This window comes from Dendrobates tinctorius, unplaced genomic scaffold (genome assembly GCF_039654945.1).
Source record: "Dendrobates tinctorius isolate UK_male_01 unplaced genomic scaffold, ASM3965494v1 ptg000001l, whole genome shotgun sequence".
Taxonomy (NCBI): Eukaryota; Metazoa; Chordata; class Amphibia; order Anura; family Dendrobatidae; genus Dendrobates; species Dendrobates tinctorius.
Window position 1 is genome coordinate 14596923 of NW_027361669.1, and position 26833 is coordinate 14623755.

Here is a 26833-nt window from a genome sequence, read left to right on the forward strand (position 1 = left end):
TTGCAAAAACCAAAATTGTTATAAAGAAAAAAGGTTAACATTAATAGGGGTGCCCAAACTTTTACATATGACTGTATGTATATAGTTACTATGTATATAGCCAGTATGTATATAGCCAGTGTGTATATAGCCAGTATGTATATAGCCAATATGTATATAGCCAGTGTGTATATAGCCAGTGTGTATATAGCCAATATGTATATAGCCAATATGTATATAGCCACTATGTATATAGCCAGTGTGTATATAGCCAATATGTATATAGCCAGTGTGTATATAGCCAATATGTATATAGCAAGTATGTATATAGCCAGTGCGTATATAGCCAATATGTATATAGCCAGTGTGTATATAGTCAGTATGTATATAGCCAATATGTATATAGCCAGTATGTATATAGCCAATATGTATATAGCCAGTGTGTATATAGCCAGTGTGTATATAGCCAGTATGTATATAGCCACTATGTATATAGCCAGTGTGTATATAGCCAGTATGTATATAGTCAGTGTGTATATAGCCAGTGTGTATATAGCCAATATGTATATAGCCAGTGTGTATATAGCCAGTATGCATATCGCCAATATGTATATAGCCAGTGTGTATATCGCCAATATGTATATAACCAGTGTGTATATAGCCAATATGTATATAGTCAGTGTGTATATAGCCAGTGTGTATATAGCCAATATGTGTATCGCCAATATGTATATAGCCAGTGTGTATATCGTCAATATGTATATAACCAGTGTGTATATAGCCAATATGTATATAGCCAGTATGTATATCGCCAGTATGTATATAGCCAGTGTATATATAGTCACTATGTATATAGCCAGTGTGCATATAGCCAGTGTGTATATAGCCAATATGTGTATCGCCAGTGTGTATATAGTCAGTATGTATATAGCCAGTGTGTATATAGCCAATATGTATATAGTCAGTGTGTATATAGCCAGTATGTATATAGCCAGTGTGTATATAGCCAGTATGTATATAGCCAGTGTGTATATAGCCAATATGTATATAGCCAGTATGTATATAGCCAGTGTGTATATAGTCACTATGTATATAGTCAGTGTGTATATAGCTAATATGTATATAGTCAGTGTGTATATAGCCAGTGTGTATATAGCCAGTGTTTATATAGCCAGTGTGTATATCGCCTGTGTGTATATAGCCAGTGTGTATATAGTCAGTATGTATATAGTCTGTGTGTATATAGCCAGTGTGTATATCGCCAGTGTGTATATAGCCAGTATGTATATAGCCAGTGTGTATATAGCCAGTATGTATATAGCCAGTGTGTATATAGTCAGTATGTATATAGTCAGTGTGTATATCGCCAGTGTGTATATAGCCAGTGTTTATATAGCCAGTGTGTATATAGCCTGTGTGTATATAGCCAGTATGTATATAGCCAGTGTATATATAGTCACTATGTATATAGCCAGTGTTTATATAGCCAGTGTGCATATAGCCAGTGTGTATATAGCCAATATGTATATAGTCAGTGTGTATATAGCCAGTATGTATATAGCCAGTGTGTATATAGCCAGTATGTATATAGCCAGTGTGTATATAGCCAATATGTATATAGTCAGTATGTATATAGCCAGTATGTATATAGCCAGTGTGTATATAGTCACTATGTATATAGTCAGTGTGTATATAGCTAATATGTATATAGTCAGTGTGTATATAGCCAGTATGTATATAGCCAGTGTGTATATAGCCAATATGTATATAGTCAGTGTGTATATAGCCAGTATGTATATAGCCAGTGTGTATATAGCCAATATGTATATAGTCAGTATGTATATAGCCAGTATGTATATAGCCAGTGTGTATATAGTCACTATGTATATAGTCAGTGTGTGTATATAGCTAATATGTATATAGTCAGTGTGTATATAGCCAGTGTGTATATAGCCAGTGTTTATATAGCCAGTGTGTATATCGCCTGTGTGTATATAGCCAGTGTGTATATAGTCAGTATGTATATAGTCTGTGTGTATATAGCCAGTGTGTATATCGCCAGTGTGTATATAGCCAGTATGTATATAGCCAGTGTGTATATAGCCAGTATGTATATGGCCAGTGTGTATATAGTCAGTATGTATATAGTCAGTGTGTATATCGCCAGTGTGTATATAGTCAGTGTGTATATAGCCTGTGTGTATATAGCCAGTATGTACATAGCCAGTATGTATATAGCCAGTGTGTATATAGTCACTATGTATATAGTCAGTATGTATATAGCCACTATGTAAATAGTCAGTATATATATAGCCAGTGTATAGCCAATATGTATATAGCCAGTGTGTATATAGCCAATATGTATATAGCCAGTATGTATATAGCCAGTGTGTATATAGCCAATATGTATGTAGCCAGTATGTATATAGCCAGTGTGTATATAGCCAATATGTATATAGCAGTGTGTATATAGCCAATATGTATATAGTCACTATGTATATAGCCAATATTTATATAGTCAGTATGTGTAGTCAGTATGTATATAGGCACTCTGTATACAGTCAGTATGCAAATAGTGTGTATAGTCAGTACGTATATAGTCAAATTCAAAGAAGCTTCATTGGCAGGACTAATTACACATTAGTTTTGCCAAAGCAAGTGTACAAAAGGGAGTAGGGATAGGGACTGTAGGGATGTTGGGAAGGGGCTGTAGGAAAGGTGGGTGGGGGCAGATCCAGGATGGGGGCTATAGAAGTCCATGGCATAAGGAAGGTGGGTGGGGGGGATGAGGGCAGATCCAGGATGGGGGCTATAGAAGTCCATGGCATAGGGAAGGTGAATGGGGGGCGTTGGGCAGATCCAGGATGGGGGCTATAGAAGTCCATGGCATAGGGAAGGTGGATGGGGGGATGGGGCATATCCAGGGTGGGGGCCATAGAAGTCCATGGCATATCATAGTTCTCTTTCTCTCAGTCTATGACATTTGCTCACTTACCGCGCCACTATCTCCAATGCTCTCACTTGTTCCCCCAGCAGGATATATGTTTTCTCTTCCTCCTTCATGGTGATGAAATCTGGGAAGAGTTGTGAGAGTCTCCTGAAGTGAGTGTCTCTCACTGCTGAGTACTTGGAGCAGTGTAGCAGGAAGTGGGTCTCATCCTTCAGGGCCTCCTGGTCACAGTGTTGGCACAGTCTTTCCTCCCTGGGCTTGTAGCTCTGCCTGTGTCGGCCGGATTCGATGGCCAGACTGTGGGCACTGAGTCTATACCGGCTCAGGATCTTGCGGTCTTTGGGGTCCTGGAGTTTCTCCAGGTATGGAGCCAGTCTGTAGTCTCTCTGTAGACTCTGGTACATGGTCAGTTTCTGTGAGCTGATGATGTCGTTCTTCCAGTCACTTACGTACCTCTTCTAGCCTTCGTCTACCATCTTCCTGATTCCGACTTTTGTCAGGTTGTTGTGATTGGTGTTCTGGTCAGGTTGGGTTTGGGTGAGCTGTTCCAAGGGTCCTGGTTTTTCTGTTTCCCCTACATGTGTCAGGGCTTTATGGTGATGGGAGCTTGGATTGCTCCTACGTAGGTGAGCCCGGAATGACAGTGCCCTCTTTAGAACCGTTAGGTGTAGAGGGAATCTGCCCAGCTCGGCCCGGCAAGCACTGTTGGAGGTGCTCCGATGGACTTGGACAAGGTGCTTGCAGAATTCCAGGTGGAATATTTCTGTTGGGCTTGAATCCCACCTTGACCAGTCTGGGTAGGTGTGAGGACCCCAGACTTTGCTGCCATACAGGAGGATTGGGGCGATGATAGAGTCGAAGATTTTTAACCAGACCCTCACTGGTGGCTTTAGATGGTAGAGTTTCCTTCGGATGGCATAGAAGGTTTTGCATGCCTTGTCTTTCAGGGTCTCTATGGCTTGTTTGAAGCTCCCTGATCGGTGAATCTCTAGGCCCAGGTAGGTATATTTGTCCGTTCCTGTAAGGGCGCAGTTGTTGAGGATAAATGAAGGGTGCTGGTCTGATTTTCTCTTTCTCTTCTGGAACACCATGATGTTGGTATTCTTGACTCTTGCTGAGGACGTTATGCTCGGTGAGGAAACTGAGGATCCTCTTGTTCAGGATGCTGTTGAACAGTTTTCCCAGGTTGCTGCTGACACATATGCCTCTGTAGTTGGCTGGGTCATACCTGTCCCCATTCTTGTGGATGGGTGTGATGAGGCCTTGATTCCAGGTACGAGGGAAGTAGCCGGCACTTAGCACAATATTGAAGAGTTTAACCATTGCGGCCTGTATTTCTGGTGGGCTGTACTTCAGCATTTCTGGTAGGATTCCGTCCAGGCCACCGGCTTTTCTACATCTTATGGAAGAGATTCTCTCTGCTACTTCCTGTAATGTAATAGGTGTATCCACGGGGTTTTGGAAATGTTTTACTATTTGCTCCATAGCTTTTAGTTTTGCCATTATGTTTTCCTGTTCTTGGCTTAGTTCTTCCTTTGGAATGTCTTTGTATATAGCCAATATGTATATAACCAGTGCGTATATAGCCAATATGTATATAACCAGTGTGTATATAGCCAATATGTACGGTATATAGCCAGTGTGTATATAGCCAGTGTGTATATAGCCAATATGTATATAGCCAGTATGTATATAGCCAGTGTGTATATAGCCAATATGTATATAGTCAGTTTGTATAGTGCCACTGTGTATATAACCAGTATGTATATAGCCAAAATGTATATAGTCAGTATGTATATAGCCAATATGTATATAGCCAGTGTGTATATAGACAATATGTATATAGTCAGTATGTATATAGCCACTATGTATATAGCCAGTATGTATATAGCCAGTGTGTATATAGTCAGTATGTATATAGCAAGTATGTATATAGCCACTATGTATATAGCCAGTATGTATATAGACAGTGTGTATATAGCCAATATGTATATAGTCAGTATGTATATAGCCAGTGTGTATATAGCCAGTGTGTATATAGCCAGTATGTATATAGCAAGTATGTATATAGCCACTGTGTATATAGTCAGTATGTATATAACCACTATGTATATAGCCAGTATGTATATAGACAGTGTGTATATAGCCAGTGTGTATATAGCCAATATGTATATAGTCAGTATGTATATAGCCAGTGTGTATATAGTCAGTGTGTATATAGCCAATATGTACTGTATATAGCAAGTATGTATATAGCCACTGTGTATATAGCCAGTTTGTATATAGCCAGTGTGTATATAGTCACTATGTATATAGTCAGTATGTATATAGCCAGTATGTATATAGACAGTGTGTATATAGCCAATATGTATGTAGTCAGTATGTATATAGCCAATATGTATATAGTCACTATGTATATAGCCAGTGTTTATATAGCCAGTGTGCATATAGCCAGTGTGTATATAGCCAATATGTATATAGTCAGTATGTATATAGCCACTATGTATATAGCCAGTGTGTATATAGCCAATATGTATATAGTCAGTATGTATATAGCCAATATGTATATAGCAGTAAGTATATAGCCAATATGTATATAGTCACTATGTATATAGCCAATATGTATGTAGTTACTATGTATATAGCCAATATATATGTAGTCAGTATGTATATAGTCAGTATGTATATAGGCACTCTGTATATAGTCAGTATGCAAATAGTGTGTATAGTCAGTACGTATATAGTCAGTGTGTATAGTCAGTATGTATATAGCCAATATGTATATAGTCAGGATGTAAATAGTCAGTGAGTATAGTCAGTATGTACAGTATATAACAACTATGTATATAGCCAGTGTGTATATAGTCACTATGTATATAGTCAGTATGTACAGTATATAACAACTATGTATATAGTGTGTATATAGTCAGGATGTATCTATCTAGTATGTATATAGCTATATGTATATAGTCCTTATGTATGTAGTATGTATATAGTCAGGATCTACATAGTGTGGACGGCTGTGCAGTTAGTGCCTGGGTCTCCCTGCTGTATGTGCTATGGCTGTGATGTCCGGTTACTGCAGGCAGTGTATGGGATGTTGAAGCCTTGACAGCTGGCATCCTCGGTACATGATGGGCCTGCAGAGAGCAGCACTTTCTGGTCCATTCATGGTACAAGCAGTTCTCCCTGCCGTCTCACATACAGCTGCATTCTGTAGCTTTGCCTCTGTGGCTTCCATGTAGAAATTCTTGCTCTCTTCTGTATGTTATGGGCTGGATGAGTGTCTGCATTGTGTCAGATTATACAGTGATTGGGGGTGATGTATTCTAGTTTGTGGACTCCTTTGCTCCAATTTTGTGTAACCAAATAGCCAGAATGGTTTAGCAGTTATGGAAAGTTTGGCTGATTTTGTTTTTAGACCTTTAGGATGTTTTTTAGCCAAACCAAGTACAAAGTAGAAGAAAGTATTACAGTAAATGGAAGGACTTGAACATTTCATTTCTTTTTTCCCACTCCACCAGAAAACTTTATAAGTGAATCCAGACGTGAAAGATTTTCAGGGGCAATACTGATTTCTGGTGTTTTTTTAATGACTTTTCAGGCATCATAAACTCAGCGCTTTAGGTAATAGGGCTAATAATGTGTCCTTTTTACAGGCAACATGAAAAATACAGCTGTGTTTGACATGTAAGCTCAGTCTAACTGCTTTAATAATCGCAGGACATCACCCACATGGACTGCAAGGTTTAGGCCCTGTTCACACTGCATTTTTGCATTACGTTCCAGGGTTCCACCTGAATCCCCAAAAAATCATCAATCAGACAAACACCTGTAATGCACACATGTCTGGTTGCATTGAACAGAGATCACGTGGCAGGAAATGGGGATTGATATACGGTAATTCTATTTATATACAGCACAGCTTTAAACGATTAGTGTTAGTATGTATGTATGCAAATCAACAATAGAATTAATAACAATACGTCTGAAATAACAAAGAAAGTCTTTCACTATTTATCGTTACTGTTCTTTTTCACAAAAGGTGGTGTGCCTAGTCATTTGAGTCACCACGTTAGTTTTCTCTGAAGCTTTAGCACTAGCGGGGGTCACCAGGTTTCCCGCTAGGCCGCAAGTCTCTTTCTGACGTAGTCTATAAAAGTCCATTGAGCCTCCCGCGCATTAACCGGCCCCCTCCCAACTTGAGACCCTAATCACAGCTGACCCCGGTACTGTGGATGATAGCTGGAAGTGACAGCCCTGTTCACTCGCTCTGTTTCTCCATCATCAGCGGGCCTCGTCTGTCGCAGTCTCCTCGCTGATCTTTTCGGCTTGACTATTGGCAGAATTCTGTTATGCTCGGGGCGGAGAGGGCTAGGCCTAGGCTCTCGACAGGCAACATCGGGCCTTGAAGACTTGACCAGCACGATCGGCACCTGGGTGGCACAGACTTCCCACTGAGGCCTGTCACGCTGGTCTCAGTGGTGTCTCTGGAGCACTTCTGTTCCGCTTTCTTCCTTGCCGCCACATCTCCTTGTGGTTTTGCGCGCAGAGCTTTTAAATCAGGGAAATCCTCCCTTTGGGTCACCTGATCCAGTCCAGCACACAAGGCCACGCCCCCTGAAAATCTTCCAGCATAATTTGGTTCTGCTTGATTTCAGCTGGTCAGCAGATGGAAGTCTCTTCTCATTAATGGCACATCCTCCAAGAGTTCTGCAGAGTTATCACGGCTTCTTATTACATTCCTCCCCCCATTTTGCTCACCAGTCCTTGGGCGAGTGGAATTCTTTTGAGTTCAAAGCTTCCCCACAGGTAGGCCTAGTTCAGCCAACAGTTGAGCTCATTTCTTGGTTTTCTGGTGTATATGGGACCAGACAAATTCATTCTGAGCATACCAGTTAGTGGGAATCCCAGCGTTGGCCCGCACAGTTTTGTGGAGCTCTTCCTGTAGAGCCACGTCTGAGGTACTTGGAAACTTAGCCACTGGAGGTTGTAAGTTGACTCCTTGTTCGCTTTGTGTCCCATTAGAGAGCGGCAACGGCATTTCTGGTGAACTCATCGGCCCTGCAAGCCATTCTTCCTCTAAGACTCCCTGTGCGGGACCTCGGCCACTTTGTTGGGGGCCCAGCCTTGGTTCGGTCCTCTACTTCTGATGAGCAGGGTCGCAGCATATTCCGGTGCAACACCTGAGGTGCTACGGCGTCATCTCCCTCAAGTCTAACCTCGTAGACTGTTATCTGGGTGGATCTTCCTCACTACTCGGTAGGGTACCTGTCATGGTCCAGTCCGGAGTTTATTTTCTGCTGTCTTCACTCCGGACTGGTCATGCAGGAGTTAATCTCCTCAGCCTCGTTCTGGAGCTAGCTGGGCTATTTCAGTCTCTCACAGCCTGCTGACCAGTGTTAGTGATAGCTCAAGCTTCCAGTTTAGAGCCTCTGACCCTTGTACCTTGGTGTTCCTCCTGCCTTTGACTGATATTCACGTGTATGACCCGGACTGATTTCTGACCCCATCTCTTGGTATTCATCTCTGCTGTTACGTTCCCTCTCTGGCATCTGACTCCCCGGCTTGTACCCCGACCACATAATTCGTCTCACGTTTTGGACCCCGTGCTCATGTTCTGGCTTTCTGAATCTCGGCTTGGTATTTTGACTACGTGTATTGCTGCTCCTTCTGGTACGTCTGCTCCTGCTAGTTTCTGACTCGGTTCGTCTGACTATTCTCTCTCGTTACCTGTGGCACCTGTGCTGTTGCTCAGGGTTGCTGCTCTTAGTGTGTAACCTCTCTTCCCTCACCAGCTCCCCCTGGTGGAGGTTTCACTACAGTACCGCCTCCCAATGGTGATCTAGCTTGTTCCCGGGTCACATAGCCCACACCAACACACGGTCCCCTGGCTGACGTTGTCCACCTGACATTGGGGATCGACTTGAATGTTCCACTTCCCGAAACTTCTGTTCAACCAACTTCCTTACCGTCTGAAGTCGGTGTCGGTGTTCTCCAATCCAGGCACTTGGACTACTTCCTGCACAGGTATCCTCCAAATCTAGCCCCAAACAGCAGCATACAGTGGGGAAAAAAGTATTTTGTAAGCCACCAATTGTGCAAGTTCTCCCATTTAAAAAGATGAGAGAGGCCTGTTGCAGATTCAGTCTTCAAAGCCTGGTGCAGGGCTACAATTTTGTTTCTGGTGTACTTTGACAGCTCTTTGGTCTTCACCATAGTGAAGTTTGGAGTGTGACTGTGAGGTTGTGGACAGGTGTCTTTTATACTGATAACAAGTTCAAACAGGTACTACAGGTAATGATTGGATGACAGAGGAGCCTCTTAAAGAAGAAGTTACAAGTCTGTGAGAGCCAGAAATCTTGCATGTTTTTAGGTGACCAAATACTTATTTTCCACCATAATTTGAAAAATAAATCTTGCCAAATCAGACGTGATTTTCTGGATTTGTTTTCTCATTTTGACTCTCATAGTTGTGTTCTACCTATGATGTCAAATACAGGCCTCTCTCATCTTTTTAAGTGGGAGAACTTGCACAATTGGTGGCTGACGAAATACTGTTTTCCCCACTGTATAAGGAGTGTAACCTGTATTCATGGACTCGATTGTTATAAACCCACACCAACGCGGACACAAATTCGGGACACTTCATCATCTTGTCCTCTTCCAGTGATCACAACAAAACACATCAGGGATCGGTAGAAGCACTCACAGGCCTCATTCCCTTGTGGATGATACGGCATGGTTCGGGATTTATCGATTCCATAGATACAATACAGTGATTCCATTACGTGCCCCTGGAAGCAGGCCCCTTGGTTGGAGTGAATTAGCTTCAGGCACCCATATATGCGGATGAAGTCCTGACAGATGGCTCTAGCTGTAGCTTCGGCTGTATGATTCCAGGTGGGAGTAACCAACATGAACTTGGTGAAGTGATCAGTCATCACCAAACAATACCCGTAGCCGTTGTATGAAGTTCCGATCATCAGATAGTCGATCATCAGGGCCTGAGGTTCTGATAGCCTGAATAAGAGCTCTCTATTCTGGGAGTTTTTCAGCTCGCATTGGCGACTTCTTTTGCAAACTCCTTCGACCTCTTGCCGCAGTTGAGGCCAGTATACCAGTCATTGCAAACACCAAAAGCTCTTCTCTACACCAAAGTGAGCACCCCTCTCATGAGTTTTTTTTAGCCAGCTGCACTACCAGCGCTTTTGGAGCTAAAACTTGCTAGGTAACATTGAACTCTAGAGGGAGTTGAATCCTTCAGCACAGCACTACTTTGCAGAGCTACTGGGAGGCAGCAGGTAACTTCACTGACTTGCACGAGTTGCTAAAACACCTTCTTACTGGCCTGATCACGAGTGGCACGGGTACAGTTGTTATTTGTTTGTCCCACTTCTTTTAGCTTATTCGTACCCAGGGTTACACTGGGTCCTCCGCCTCCAGACCCTTCTGTCAGTACTACAGTATTCTTTTTTGGCCCAGATCTTTTCCGCACACCCGGATGGGCATCTACGCTACTACCGCTATGGGGATAGGCAGTTGGTTAGCCGCCATTAGTCGGATGGTGTGTTCTTTTCTGGAGCCAGCAACCTCAGAACAATGACTCTGGCATAGTGGTCACCTGGTCATCAAGCAGCAAATGCGTTGCCCATTTAATTCAGCCCAGGTAATGGGATTCTTGGAGATAATATCCTCAGAGTTCTCTCTTCTGTCCTCTGAGGCTCGAAACCCCATGGTATGCTCCACCATCGTGGGGCGCATTAGTTTAACAGGCTCCCCATCTCCGTTCTCAACTCAGGCAGTCTCTTCAAATATGCCCCCTTCCACCACAAGTCCAACACTCTGGCTCATGTTCCGCTGATGGACTACTTATGCTTCGTGATGGGGCTTGGAAGGAGCAACTTTCCCACTCTGACCTCCTCTCACATAAGGTCGTGTGATCAGCCAGAGGGGCGGCAGCAGGGGTCCCCTTAATGCTGCACAGCTCACCTCGGATTTCCTGAATTACTTAATGTATCTCTCGCATCCAGTTGGGTTCACTCATGGGTGACTACTTCATGACTCCGGACTGCGGCAGTGAGAGCAGGAGTCTCTCTTTCCAAGATTCTTGCTTCGTCATCAATCTCAGTGTGGGAAGACTAACATCTGCAAGGAGTTAGTATATTCGCCCTGTGTTTGCGTGTGTTTCCTCTGGGTACTCCGGTTTCCTCCCACATTCCAAAGACATACTGTTAGGGAATTTAGATTGTGCCAGTAACGTCTGTAAAGAGCTGTGGAATTAGTGGCGCTATATAAATGAGTAAAATAAATAAATAAAAATAAACATGAGGGGAAGGGGAGCCCAACACTAGTGAAGGGGGAGTGGAGACTTAAAGTCACCCTTTCTGCCTTAAACGTCCCTAATCCCTGCCTGACACTCAACGGTGTATCACTAGTCAATCCTCACTACAACTAAAGACAGCTGGGATAGAGAAACAAGGATAACACTTTTGTTGAGTAGACTGAGGGAGGTAACACAAACTTCATCCAAATACCAAAGAGCAAGATAGCTAACTGCTATAGCTCCAAACCTCACCAGGGGAAAAGAAAATATCACCGGCAGATTCCCAGAAGCACAGAGGAAGTCTATAAACACCCGGTCTAGGTGTGTCAATTGTCCAAGAGTCAGAAGGATTAGGAAGGCATCTGCAAAGCCAACCACAGAGACCTTTTGCCAGATGCAGTACGACTGTCTGCAGCATCTGACACAGCCGTGACAGGAAGCCAAGATCGGGATTCAGGAGTAGGTATTTATTTAAGATCTGCTTCAGATCCTTCAGTCCAGCAACGAGTTGGTCTGGCAGCACTTTGTCCAGTGGACCCAATCCTCAATGCCTTGGCTCTTAACAGGCGACGTCGGGCCTTGCAGACTTGACCAGCACAGGGTACAAATCTTGGCTCTGACCAGCGTAGGTGGTACTTGGAGGTCTCCTGCGGAGAATCTGGATACTGCCAGGTGGCGACTTGCACCTGTGTGGCGCAGACTTTCCACTGAGGCCTGCCACTCTGGTCTCTGGTGTTTCTGGAGCACGTCTGCTCTGTTCTCTTGCTTGGTACTAAATCTCCTTGTGGCTTGGTGTGTGGGGCTTTTATATGAGGGAAGTCGTACCTGTGGGTCACCTGATCCGGTCCAGCACAAGAGGCTACTCCCCCTGCAAATCTCCCAGCACAATTTGGTTCCGCTTGATTTCGGCTGGCCAGCAGATGGCAGTCTCATCATTAATGGCACATCCTGCAAAAGTTCTGCAGAGATATCACGGCTTTCTTATTACACATATGACAGAGCCATAGGCTGGTATGACAAAAACGAAGTTCAAATTAGCTTGGTTTGTGATTTACTTCCGAAAGCATCCATTTTCTCAGACGGGCACAGAAACATAGGCTGAACCTCCATTTGTGTCATAGCAGCCTCTGGCTGCGTCGGGTGTTGGTCTCAATTGTGTTTTTATGGATGGATTGTGGATGGATTTTGTGGCTGGATTGTGTTTTTTTTCAGATGGATCCATGAATGGACTGCAGGAATGCAGTGTGAACTGCGTCTTGTAGGATAGTGGTCAAACCATTATTAGCACCAAGCTTTTTTTTTATTATAGCTCTTACTTAACAAAAGCAAAATAACAAAGGCTAAGGCTCTTTTCACATGGTGATGTTTTCCAACAATGAAATTGGACTGGCTTTGCACCTTTTTAGACTGACTCCTAGTTTTAGGTTACAAATATGCAAACCAGCATGCTGCCATGTGGGACAGTTTCTGCCACTTGTTACAAAGAAGAAGTACCCGTACCTCTTTTAAGCTTGTGTCTTGCTTTGTTTTTCAATTGTTCGTAATGGAATAATTTTTCTATAGGAGTGCATGAGGATTTAGGCACAAATGACTGTAAGCGTGGCACATAGCAACCATAGCCCCATAAATAGTTGTGTTGCGATATTCTAACTGCATGATGATGTCATCATTACACTTAATAAAGGGAATGTACATTAATACAGTTTTATATTTGGGTTCAGTATAAAGTCAAAGAGAGGTGCAAGGCCCAGGTGTAGATTTTGCATTGGGTCCAGACATCTGATTGCTAAGCCTCTGATTGGACTTATGAATTTCTTAAAGGCAATCTGTCGACATGATTTCACCCCCACCAACTATTTATATGCACGTGTAGCTGTTTCAAAGACGAGTCCAGCAATACCTTTACCTAGAGAGTCCATTCCTCCATTACTAAGAAATTGCTATGTGAAAGCCTATTGAAGATCTAGTGTCACCCCGGTTCTATTCCCCACTCTGTGCTGCGTCCTCCAGCTTGACTGATCACTGCTTTGTCTGAAGTCAAAAAGCATAGAGCTCTGTCAAGCAGGTGGAGCTTACACTGGGTGGCGGGGAATAGAGCTGGTGTGACAGATACTTCAGATCTACAATAGTTGTTCAACCTCATTTGCATATCAATTCAAACACTGATTTCTTAGTAACGGAGGAACAGAATGGCCATCTAAAGGTATTGCTGGTCTTGTCTTTGAAAGAGCTATATGCACATATAAATCATTTGGGATGTGAAATCCTGCTGATAGAATCCCTTTAAATATTATCTCATAGAATAATCAAGAGCAGATAGCAAATCATAATAAGGTTCCCTATATCATTTTGTATTTCTCTAACACCAGTCTTACCCATTGACTTAAAAGCACAGTGAATTTAGAAAGAAATTGAGCTTCACTGTGCATCTCAGCCATTAAAGGCAACCTGTCATGTGAAAAAATGCTATTAGGCTACAGATAAGGCGTTAATAGAAGTCTGATGCCATGCGGCCGATGCTCGGGAAGAAATGAACTTTATTCGTCCCGGTAGCCTCTTGCTTTCAATCATAGTGGGGCAGCTACAGTCACCACTCAGTACATAGTGAGCATCGACTGAAACTGCGCTCCAACACTGACTGACAGCCGGCTCAGCCGTGCATCTTCAAAACACTACTGGGGTTCTCTTATCCAGCTTATGTAACCCAAAGCAGATAAGTCCCTGTGACTTGTGCACTCTATTGTATAGCTCATCACCTTGTACCCTTATTGTACCTCTGTGCCCCAAATGAAATTGGTGAAAACAGTCAGGACACAAATGGGGGCATGTTACATCACATACTATACGTATTCTCACCGACCAACTAGTACCTCTGTATATAGAGGCAAATGGAGACCCTAAAGGTCCATAATGTGTGGCCATCAATACGACATACTATCAATATGCACTAGTGCATAGATCAGAGAATAGAGGGAGAATACAGTCATCAAAACATTTAGATGGCTGCTCAAATCTAAATGACCCATTTGCATCCCTGTCATATGGTAATATCTAGTTGTATTTAGCGAGACATCAAAGTTTCATTATTTCACCCGTGCTATCCTGTGTGCTGTATTATAAAATGGATGACATGAAATAGTGGCTTTAGATTTAGTAAAGAGGCCCTGCCAGCTCTCCTGACATGTCCGTTGTAAATACTTGTATTAGTCTCATACGCCTGTTAGGCTGTTAGTTTGGGTGAGGAGACCCGGGCTTGGTCCACACAGAATTGTCCGTACACAGACTTTGCATACAGCCTAAGGCTGTGTTCACACAACTGTAATTTCGGCCCAAGTGCTGCCCGTATAAAAAAACTGACATCACAGGGACAGTACTCAGATTAATGTTTTTCAGTTCAGCCAATCAGATGAATGCCTGTGTGAAAAATATCACTAGTCTATTATGTATTTCGGTATTCAAGTCTATGGGTGTGCAAAACAATTATCGGATCTTATATAGCATCTGAAATGTTATGGGTGTATGGCAATTCTGAAAATAGGAAACGGTGTTTGGTCGTGTAACTTTTATTAACTGCAGATGTATAAAAACGGATGTCATACAAATAGCATACGGATTACAACACAGATGAAAATTTGACTGTTTTTTCTTAATAGAAATCAGAAGATTTTTGTATATGCTCATGTGAACTTATCCAAAAAGAAAATCAAAGGAAAATTAATGGAGATTAATGGTGATAGGTAAAACCACAGGTGGAAAATATATATGTCAGGCAAACGAGCCGAAACGCGCGTTGGGGAGGCACGCCATCCCTGGAGAGTGAGACTACACTACTCTTGTAAGCACTTTTCTTAATATACTTCTCACTAGATCTCTGAGTTACTAATTAGGTTCTCTCTTCTCTCCATTTGTATCACCATTACATTGCTCTTACTCACACTAGATTTTGCAGTGTTTTTTTTGCATTTTGTACACACGCCATGTGCACCAACGATGCTATTTGCACTTTATTGTGGTTATAATAATGTTTTACCTTATATGAAATTTTGGCACTAAGCACTTTTCTATATTCACTATTTTTTAATATTTCCCTGTACTGTGTGTTAGTTTTTATTGTGTATACTTTTGCACTTTTTTCATTACTTGGGGCAGTGTAATAGTGGTCTAATTAGGACTTTTCTTATATTTAGGGATGTGCGGCCTTGTAGTATACCTGTTGTGTAAATACATGCTTTTTATCATTCCCGTTATTATCCCTGATCTTTTATCATTGAGTAAATAAAAATTATAGATTTTATATTCAATTTTGGATCTTTAGTCAGTGTTTTTTCTTGTTTTATTTTCATGTGAGCATAGCCTAGGGTTTATATGGGTGCACCCACAACTGGTAATACCCAGATAACAATTTATTCATACATTTCTAGGTAGAGCAAAATACAGTGTTCTATGTCACATTACAGAGAATGCTAAAACTTACTAAACCATGTTAAGAGAGAGAAATGTGATGTTTTGGGACATGATTAAGCCATAAACATGTCCAATATAGACAACCTATAGGGATGGCCTCCAATGACTGGCTGACCGACCAGATATCATTGACTGTCAATATAATGGACAGAAAGGCAGTAGTCTCTCCTACAGAACGACTTCAATCTGACTTCAATCTGCTATGGCTGACAGAGAGAAGTCCTAAGTGGGGGGGGGAGCTCCTCAATGCGACATCTTTCTGCCTTACCGTCTTTTAGATCTTCAGGTTTTTGGACAATTTAAAGGGACTCTGTCACCAGGTTTTTGCCACTTAATCTGAGAACAGCATTATGAAGAGACAGGGACCCTGATTCCAGCTATGTGTCACTTACAGGGCTGCTTGCTGTAGTTTTGATGAAATCACTGGTTTATCAGCAGGAGATTATCTCTAGAGGACTAATAAACCTGCTGCCATGTAGTCCTCCATATTCATGAGTTCTTTTTATCTCCGCTCACACCATTGATTAGCAGCTTTCTATCTATGCACAATGTACACAGGTATGCAATGTCAATCAGTGGTGTGGGCGGCATTACACAGAGCTCAGCATCCAGAGAGACGGTAGATCTGCAACAGATAAAACAGTACTTTTTATCAAAACTGCAGGAAGCAGCCCAGTATGTGACACATGACTGGAATTACAGTCTCTGTCCCTACATTATGCTGCTCCCAAATAATATATAAAATAACCTGACAAATTCCCTTTAAGGCCTCTTTCACACATCAGTTTTTTACAATCAGTTGCAATCTGTCAAAGTTTGAAAAAAACGGATCCTGAGCAGATTGTGAAAAACTGATGCAATGGATCAGTTTTTTTGACCGATCCGTCGCAGCAGCTGTAGGGGTTAAATTAAAGGAAAAGATATTATTCAGGGCATGCTCAGTTTTAAAAAACGGAATCCGTCGCCGGATTCCGTCTTTTGACGGACAGAGACAGATCCTGCGCCCATAGGCTTCCATTATAACCAACGACAGACGGCGCTGGATCCGTCGCTGTCTGACTTTTCGACGTAGACAAACAACGTTACTTTGTCCGTCGCCTCAGGACACTGAATTTCCGATGGATCCTTTTAACGACGGATGAAACGTGCTGCCATCCGTCACTAATACAAGTCTATGAGAAAAAAACGGATCCAGTGGCATCAGTCGCCGGATCCTTTTTTTCATAAAATGACGGATTGTGACTGATGGCAAAAAAACTGATGTGTGAAAGAGGCCTAAGATGCATTACTAGTCTATACCGACTTGCCGCATAGCATCACCCACAGGTGGCCAAATCTCAGAAGTTATGAAGCCAGAGTATTTTTGGGTCCACCTAAGAAATAAAAAAGTAGTGAAACACTTTTTTTTAGGCGCACTACTAACAGGAAACGACACAGAACCTGTTCAAACACCTGCAGCTTTTAAGTTTACCCCCTCAACTTCTGTACAACTTTAAATAAATCCTTTTAGAGCCTGAAGCGTCTGTGTATATTAACTCTTTTTTTGAATTTTTGGGTCCAGTTTTTGCAAATGTTTAATGCTTAGGTTATCGATATGATTCTTGTCTCCATAGTGGAACCAGTTATTTAGATCAGATAGGTACATGATAACGGAATATACCTACTCTCTGTGCTTCTCATGTTTCTGAATTTGGAGTCTAACGCGGGTATTCCATGATACCACATCATATAGATTACAGGTCCTCTTATTTGTGTACTTCATTATAACAGAAGTATTATATAGTGGATTGCCCTTATAAATCAGTACCTCAGTATTAGCAAAGTCATCTTATATGGCGGTGCCTCAAAGGGCATCATCCATAAAACAAGATAAAGCCTAAACGCGCCGTCCCTGAGGGCAGGATTGTAGCCAAGCCCGTCTATCAGTAATGAAGCTCTCCTGCCACAGACATCCTTCTCTGGCGATTACCATATGAATATGTTCCTGCCACTTCTGAATAGCTGTTCACATGAAGCTTCCTGGCTGCTAACACTACAGAGCAGAGTATGGTGCTTAACTGGGAAGTTTGCATTCTGGTCCTGATGAAGGCTCAGGATCTCCGCCAAAATGTCTTGTAATATGGAAGCAACAAAGAAGCACCTTTATTCAATACTAACTGAAGAGCCCGGCACTGCCCGGGCATAGTAACTAACTACCGTTAGTTATAACAAATTATAATGATTATATCTATATATATAGCTGAGTGTAGAGCCCCGCCCACTCCGCATAACCACATTCACTCTAATATCCTACATCATCCCGTCAGCCAGAGCTACCGGACTACTACCCCTAATATCCCATATCGTCCTGTCAGCCAGAGCTACCGGACTACTACCCCTAATATCCCATATCGTCCTGTCAGCCAGAGCTACCGGACTACTACCCCTAATATTCCACATCATCCCATCAGCCAGAGCCACCGGACTACTACCCCTAATATCCCACATCATCCCATCAGCCAGAGCCACCGGACAACTACCACTAATATCCCACATCATCCCATCAGCCAGAGCCACCGGACTACTACCCCTAATATCCCACATCATCCCATCAGCTAGAGTCACCGGACTACTACCCCTAATATCCCACATCATCCCATCAGCCAGAGCTACCGGACTACTACCCCTAATATCCCATATCGTCCTGTCAGCCAGAGCTACCGGACTACTACCCCTAATATCCCATATCGTCCTGTCAGCCAGAGCTACCGGACTACTACCCCTAATATCCCATATCGTCCTGTCAGCCAGAGCTACCGGACTACTACCCCTAATATCCCATATCGTCCTGTCAGCCAGAGCTACCGGACTACTACCCCTAATATCCCACATCATCCCATCAGCCAGAGCCACCGGACTACTACCCCTAATATCCCACATCATCCCATCAGCCAGAGCCACCGGACAACTACCACTAATATCCCACATCATCCCATCAGCCAGAGCCACCGGACTACTCCCCCTAATATCCCACATCATCCCATCAGCCAGAGTCACCGGACTACTACCCCTAATATTCCACATCATCCCATCAGCCAGAGTCACCGGACTACTACCACTAATATCCCACATCATCCCATCAGCCAGAGTCACCGGACTACTACCACTAATATCCCACATCATCCCATCAGCCAGAGCCACCGGACTACTACCCCTAATATTCCACATCATCCCATCAGCCAGAGTCACCGGACTACTACCCCTAATATCCCACATCATCCCATCAGCCAGAGCCACCGGACAACTACCACTAATATCCCACATCATCCCATCAGCCAGAGCCACCGGACTACTACCCCTAATATCCCATATTGTCCTGTCAGCCAGAACTACCGGACTACTACCCATAATATCCCACATCATCCCGTCAAAGCCAGTAAAAGTAGAATAGTGAAATTGCACAGAAACATGGTTCACTAAGATCCCAGGTTTTCTACTGATCAGGCTGATATTCTCACTTATCTGCCACCATAAATATCACAGTCATGCTTTTCACCAATGGACAGGCACAAACCTTATACATTAGTACAGTAGAGAAACCTTCACACACATTTTCATGCACCGTCAACTTGTAATTTGTCCAGGTGAGTTGCTCATGGTTGTACAGCATCTGTATGCAGTATAGTATCATATTTATTGGGTTGTTATGGGAAAAGCATTATGTGTTATATGGGTATATTCAGGTGAATTATGGGGAAAGTAGCACTTTAAAAAAAACAGCATCAGAGCACAGTAACACATCAATAATGCATAAAAGTATCTGTGAGAAAATATTAAATCCACATGACATTTAATATGTGCACTTTCCTACATTCATGTGTGTCACTTAATGATACCACACGGGAGGGGGGGGGATTCATTTCTGTCATGTACTCACTGCTCCTTTCTGGGGGACAGACGTTGGCTGGAGCTTATGTTCCTCGGGATGCTAGATTTCTCCCACCATGTCAGTGTCTGCTGAGGTGTTGTCAAGTGGGAAAACTTGCTCATAGCAGCCAATCACAGCTCAGCTACTTTTAACCAGCTCTGGTGAAATGAGAGATGCTTTGTGATTGGTTGCAAGGAAAACTGTTGATCATAGCAACCAATCACAGCTGAGCTTCTTTTGAACAGCTCTGGTGAAATGAAAGATGCTTCGTGATTGGTTGGTGATACACACATACATTCATTTTTATATATAGAGATGAAGCATTTATTCTATCAGTGTTTTGTCACTTATCGTTCGGACACCTCGCCTGTTTGCGTTCAGTGGTTATCGCGTCGACTCGCTCATTTGCTTTTGCTTCTGACCTGTTATTTGAGCATGTATACAGTCCTTTGTGAGGTGCCTGTTACATGTAACTTACTATTACTGCTCCCATAATTGAGTGCAGACAGCGTGCACCGTGCTATCATCATCCGGTCCAGCGGGAGCCGTCTATTTTCACCTGCGTCAGGAAAGCGCCCAGTGACTAGCTTTATGTATTTGGGCTTAAAGGAAGGCCCAGTCGGCAGGGCCAATTTTCTAGTCACCATGACGACTGGATTTTTCACAGTTTTCCTATTGAACAATTTATTATATAAAAAGCGTTAACCCCCAGCGTTATATGGAGAAGACTTGTATAACCCATCTTGTTCATTTCATTGGTAATAAAAGTAGCAACGTGTCATCTTTAAATTGCCACCATATGATGATAATCAGAACCAGATTATTTTCTAAGAAAGGAATAGTCTGATGTAAATGTTAAGTAGCCAGAAAATAGTTTCTTTTGTTCGGAAATATGTTCTGTGACGCAGGCGTCGTTGGTAGCACCAGGCTATTTGTGTCACCGCATGCATCCTGTTCCTATTTACACACTGCTACTATCACGACCTTGGGTAAAACTGGAGGAACATGTTACTGCGCGCAAGTGATACAGATTGGCAAGCATCTATGGAAGCACAGCATGACCTCACAGCTACCGATTCACCGGTCTTTCCCATTGTCTATGTGCACTAAACATGCACACTCCAGGGCTTGTGACTGAAGCTTTACAGATTGTAATTCAGAGGAATAAAAATAGGAAGAACAGTCTCATAACTAGATCTCCATATTGTGGAAATTCTGCAAGAAATGAATGATTCATCTGTAGAAACATTATTATGTGTCATGAAAGCGTGAGTGTCATTTCTGTATTATAAATTGCTCCTAGATACACACACATATATACAGTATACAGCTCTGGCAAAAATGAAGAGACCACTGCACAGTTTTATAAAAATCAGCTTCTCTACATGTCTGACAGCCATTCCATTCCAGTGTTAGTTGAATTCCAACCAGAGGACACCTCATTCTACTTAATGTGCTTCTGATTAGGTGATCACCTGAACCAAATCTTATTTAACGAAGTATAAAAAACCTGCTGTGGTGTTCACAATCCTCTTGCAATAGAACAAGCTGGATGGCAAAACAAATGCTAGTAATATCCCAAAAGTAATAGGAATGAAAAAATAACTTTTAACCATGTCAAAGGAGTTGAAAAGAAAAGTCTTGAGTGAGGAAAAGAAGGGCTCAATCCTGGCTTTACTAGCAGAGGGATACAGGGAGCATCATGTGGCCTCCGTCCTTTAAATTTCTAAGACGGCAGTCCATTACAACAAGGTCAAGCAGCAGATATTAGGGACAACAAAGCTACCGACGGGCAGAGGGCGAGAACGACTCTCCACTGACCGGGATGACCGTCATCTTATTCAAATGTCACTCAGCAACTGCTGGATGACATCAAGTGACCTACAGAAGGAATGGCAAATGGAAGCTGGGGTGAAGTGCATGGCAACAACAGTTCGTAACAGGCTCCTAGAGGCAGGGCTCAACTCATGTAATGCTAGAAAAAAGCCTTTCATCAATGAGAAGCAAAGGAGAGCCAGGCTGAAGTTTGCCAAAGACCATAAGGATTGGACCATAGAGGACTGGAGTAAGGTAATCTTCTCTGATCAGTATAGTTTTTAGCTTTGCCCAACACCTGGTCATTTAATGGTTAGACGGAGACCTGGAGAGGCGTACAAGCCACAGTGTCTTGCACCCACTGAAATTTGGTGGAGGATCGGTGATGATCTGGGGATGCTTCAGCAAGGCTGGAATTGGGCAGGTTAATCTTTGCGAAGGACGTATGAATCACGCCGCATAAAAGGTTATCCTGGAAAAACAGTTGATTCCTTCTGCTCAGGCAATGTTCCCCAACTCTGAGAATTGGTTTTTCCAGCAGGACAATGCGCCATGCCACACAGCTAGGTCAATCAATGTGTGGATGAAGGACCACCACATCAAATTCCTGTCATGACCAGCCCAATCTCCAGACCTGAACCCCATTGAAAACCTCTGGAATGTAATCAAGAGGAAGATGGATAGTCACAAGCCATCAATCAAAGAAGAACTGCTTGAATTTTTGTACCAGGAGTGGTATAGGGTCACCCAGAAGCAGTGTGAAAGTCTGGTGGAAAGCATGCCAAGACGCATGAAAGCTGTGATTAAAAATCATGGTTATTCCACAAAATATTGATTTCTGAACTCTTCCTGAGTTAAAACATTAGTATTGTTGCTTCTAAATGATTATGAACTTGTTTTCTTAGCATTATTTGAGGTCTGCAAGCACTGCATTTTTTGTTATTTTGACCGTTTCTCATTTTCTGAAAATAAATACAAAATATAGTGCTTGGAAATTCGGAGACATGTTGTCAGTAGTTTATAGAATAAAAGCGCAATTTACATTTTACTCAAAAATATACCTATAAATAATGTAGAAAAATCAGACAAAATGAAGATTTTGCAGTGGTCTCGGGAAATGATGAGGTAGATATGGCTAATATAAGGTCAAGTACCCCCCCTATCCCAACCCACCTACAATCCAAATGGCTGCAGACGTCTACTCAAACAAGTATAGCCATATTTAGATAACGCAGCAAACAAATTAAAAAGAAACATAAATAAAACCAAATCATAATTAGCAGCGCTATAATAATTATACACTAAAAGCTCAAGCAAAAAAAAGGAATCACAAACACACGGACATATCCAATTTATCATTGAAACCTGTTGGCCCCAACTCTTGAGAGTGTTGGGGCCAACACTCAACAGTTAGAGTGATCAATGAGTGGAATAGGCTGCCACGAAAGGTGGGGAGTTCTCCTTCAACAGAAGTCTTCAAACAGAGGCTGGACAGACATCTGTCTGGGATGATTTAGCGAATCCTGCTTTGAGCAGGAGGTTGGACCAGATGGCCCAAGAGGTCCCTTCCAACTCTACCATGCTACAATTATCTACCTAGCTTCTCTTCTTAGAAGTGATTTATGCAAATCACCTCCTTGTGGTGGCAAGGTCACCTTTTCTAAACCAGCAAAGCATAAAACATTGAGATTCCCTCCATGAAATTCTCTAATATGATTAATAAGTCGTGTAACCCCCTTACCAGTCCTTGTTGATTTAATGTGTTCTCTGAATCTAACAAAAAGGGGCCGGATCGTTTTACCTATGTAGAAAAAACTACAAGGGCAAAATAATACGTACACAGCATAATTCGTTCTACATGATATGAAATCCTGTATTTTATGAAAAATGGAACCTATTTTAAGAGTATTTCCCGTGATGTGTTGAAAACAAAAAGAACAATGGCCACATCTAAAATTCCCCCTCGGGGTGCCCGACCTAAGCCAATCTTTACTGTCTGCCCTCATGCAATTATGCTAAAATATCCTGTAAGCTCCTGCTTCGTCTACAGGTAACTAGGAGGCCTCCCATCACTATATGAGAGAGTTCTGGGCCACGTTCCAGGAGGTGCCAATTTTTTCTAATCAAAGAACGAATGTAATTATCCATCGGTCCATATTTAAAACAGAACACAAATCTCCTATCCTTATTTTTTACCACTTGATGAATTATCTGAGGTGGTTGACGTTTCCAAAGCTGAATCCAATAAATGTTTAGGGTATCCTCTAAATCTATCATATAATTCTGACAATTGTTTATTAAAACCTTCACTATTATTGTTTATTCTTTTAAGTCTGAGAAACTGACTATATGGTAATTACCGCTTCACATGTGGCGGGTGAGCACTATCATAATGCAATAGGGAATTAGTGGACGACGACTTATGAAAAACCTCCGTAAAAATTGTACCCTGATCTATGCAGATTTTCACATCTAAAAATTCCAATGATGAGCCCCCAAAATTTGAGGTGAATCTCATGTTCATGGTGTCTTAACAAGCAAAGAAAAAGTAGCCTGCAGTATACAGGGATCACCAAGAGAATGATAGAAAAAATATATAAATTGTATTAAGTGACAATATCACAACACTGCAAAGGTTAAAAACATTTAAAATTGCATACTGCAAGCAAAACTGTACATTAACCCACAATAGGGTCGTGCGCTTGCCACACCCAGATAGATAATCAATTCGCAATATTAAAGAACATGTATATGTGTTATACCAGTATTATTCAAAAAAAGACATGCAAAGATTAGCACATTGCCTTACAGTGTACACAATATAATTAGACATTTAGAAGAGGCGTTGCTCCACAAGAAGTGGTGTACAGAAGAGAACCCACTGAGAGATCACGTGGTATTGGCAAATTACCGTTTGTGGGTCAAGAAGTGTTTTTGCCACAGAAATACAAGGATTCCCTAATTGAAAAGCTAGAGAAAGGCCATGTGACCTAAATCTAAAACATATGAAGTCCGTGCTTGGCAATGCCTGAATATAATATCCACCTCTGGATAGTACAACCAAACAATAAACAAAACTGTGGCCAAAACACTTCTTGACCCACAATATATTGAGATCCTAGACCAAACCTTAAAATACGGTAACTCAAACTCTTAACCAGACACCAAGCAGAACCTAATTGATTCAGACCCCAGTCCTCACCTTTAATTCTGTATAGACCTCAGACCAAAGCCATAAATTCAGTAAACTTAGACAGGAACAAGAAAAGGATTTCAGACCTAAACCTAAAATAAGACAGACGCCATTCCTAGCCCCCTAAACGTATCCCGGACCCTGGAGTTTGAACAAGAGATCTACAGTATAGGCAAGTCTGCAGGATCCAGACAGCTGGTGTACCAAGTCACAATCTGGGTTTGGTTGGTGTCCTTGATATACACAATTGTCAAAGAGCACCGACCCCTGAGAAAACAATTTTTGTCGAAACTTGCAATATATGTAAATTCACAGGAGCTACTCATTAACGTGCTGAAATGATACCGTTTGGTATCTCAGGGATTCAGGCCAATTTAAAACTCGAGGGCTGTGGAGTCGGTAAGCCAAACCTGCGACTCCGACTCCGACTCCTCAATTTCCCTTACACCGACTCCGACTCCACGACTCCGACTCCGACTCCCACACATATTGCTTATATTTAAGTGAAAAATTTATTGTAGTACAATGTGAACCTCAGACATTTAATCATTTTTATGATCCAATAATCAAGATATTTAGATAGAACAGAATATATATTGGTGTACTACCCGGTTTTCATTCTTTTTGGTACAGATATGGATAAATGGATAGATAGAGCAGATTTCTAATCTGCTTTTGCTATTGAAAACATTATCTATGAGCTCAAAAACCTTTCAGGTGATGCAGTTTTTTAAAAAGATGATCAGCTTTTGCAGCTGAAAAACGTATCCTCAAAAAACACAGGAAAAACGCTGTGTGTGAATGTAGCCTTAGATCAGGAATATAACAGCCATTTATAGGACATTTCATAACTTTCCCAAACTCCTATGAAAAAATATTCAGCACATCCTGCATTGAATTACTGTACCCGATTTATTATATATTTTAGGAGTCGGAGTCGGTCCATTTTATACCGACTCCAACTCCGACTCCGACTCCACCAAAATGAGCACCGACTCCGACTCCACGACTCCGACTCCGACTCCACAGCCCTGAAACTCATTACCAGAACGTAAAAGTTGATGGCTAAAAAAAGAGTACTATGGGCAGATGAGTTTAAAGAGTATTACACAGGAAAAATCACACGTAGTTGTTAGGTTACACGACTTATATGTGACCCAAGTGGCACCTTGTGGAATCTGAATTTCCTTCCTGGAATATTTTGATTGTTTTTTTATTGGAAACAGTCATATTTTTAATAGAGACCCCAGTGGCCTCTGTTATACATAGGCAAAGGACAATTAAGCACATACTGTCCCCTTGTTCCAAACCTGTTCCCTAGCTGGAGTTCATCATACAAATATGTCTCTGGCTGTTGTCGTGACCAACAAGTACCACATTTATTCCAATTTAAATGTAATTCTAAAAATGTTCCTTTTTTAATAGGTGATAATGAGTTTTGGATTATGAAGTTTAGTTAGCAGAAATAGGAAGCTGAGACTCATGGTAACACAAACACTGTCGATGGTGGGCACTACAAGTGTGAATTCATGTAATCCGGAGTGCCTCAAATATTGTTTGCTGTCAACAAGAAAACACACTCGACAGTTTGGCACGTCCAGTAGGAAATGTTTTATTTCATACTGATTTTTACAGAGGCTTTTTCTTGTCAAATTCAGTACATCAGGTGCCGTATGTCTGGAAATATTCTTCGCTTGTAGCAATGCGAGCCCTTTTAGAACGTTGAGTCATGTTGTATTACAAGGATGGTAATTTATCTAAATGGCCATCATACTGACTCCGCATTTCCTCTGCAGGTGGGTAAAATCTTCTGTTTGATAGGGGGATTGCAAAATGTGTAAATCAAGTGTTTGTTATAAACATATTTTATTATTTTCAGTATGTTTTTATTGTTTATGTCCAGTATATACAAGAAAACCCAACTGAAGCACATGCAATAAACTACATCTTTAACTTGTGAGCTGGTCAATTTGTGTGTGGCCTTCAAAGCAAGTTTCTGGGCATATGTAGAGGTCTGCAACTCCCCTAATGAATCTTAGCGTCAACTTTGTTACTTGGTGAACCTCAACTTCAGCCATAAAATCTCTCACTGCATTGACTACACAGGTATCTGTGGTGCACACACTCACTGACTGATGCACTCTTGACCAAAATGTGCATTATCTGCCAGCTATACAAAAGTCCCACCTAAAATTGATC

The 26833-nt window shown here is 42.0% G+C and overlaps 1 protein-coding gene across 3 annotated transcripts in view; it reads left to right on the top strand.

Annotated features, from left to right (window-relative positions):
* The window catches only part of PRR7 (proline rich 7, synaptic), a 154090-nt gene that overhangs the window by 16164 nt on the left and 111093 nt on the right, over positions 1 to 26833 (top strand). The window contains exon 2 of one of the 3 annotated variants that reach the window (XM_073567361.1): positions 14909 to 15090. The exons of the other annotated variants lie outside the window; for them this stretch is intronic. The gene's annotated coding sequence lies outside the window, so the exon portion shown is untranslated. The remainder of the gene's footprint in view (positions 1 to 14908; positions 15091 to 26833) is intronic. 3 annotated transcript variants of the gene reach the window in all.